This window comes from Antrostomus carolinensis, unplaced genomic scaffold (genome assembly GCF_000700745.2).
Source record: "Antrostomus carolinensis isolate BGI_N321 unplaced genomic scaffold, ASM70074v2 scaffold18578, whole genome shotgun sequence".
In the NCBI taxonomy this organism is placed as follows: Eukaryota; Metazoa; Chordata; class Aves; order Caprimulgiformes; family Caprimulgidae; genus Antrostomus; species Antrostomus carolinensis.
In genome coordinates, this window is record NW_010333872.1 from 1,400 (window position 1) to 1,675 (window position 276).

General features: G+C 42.8%; 1 protein-coding gene across 1 annotated transcript in view; it reads left to right on the plus strand.

Annotated features, from left to right (window-relative positions):
- Positions 1–276, plus strand: part of SMG5 (SMG5 nonsense mediated mRNA decay factor) — a gene marked incomplete at its 5' end in the record, with an annotated part of 16,476 nt that overhangs the window by 1,286 nt on the left and 14,914 nt on the right. The window lies entirely within an intron of this gene.

Below are 276 nucleotides of genomic sequence, written 5' to 3' on the forward strand. Positions count from 1 at the left end.
AAAAAAAAAAAGAAAAAAAAAGAAAGAAAAAGAAAAGTCCAGCCACAGCCACAGCCAGGTATTTTATGAGATCAGCTGCCCTGCTTCATATTTCACACTCTGCTGTAGTAGAATATAGTCTGTTTGAGGTACTGGAAAATGGAGCAGAACTCGGAGTTATTTCAAGGATAAATGAATCAGCACTTACCACATGGAGCAGCAGAATTTCTTCCCCTTGCTCACACGCTGCCACGAGTGTTGAGGGATCTCTCCTTTGCTTGAAGTGGCAGGGCTGTG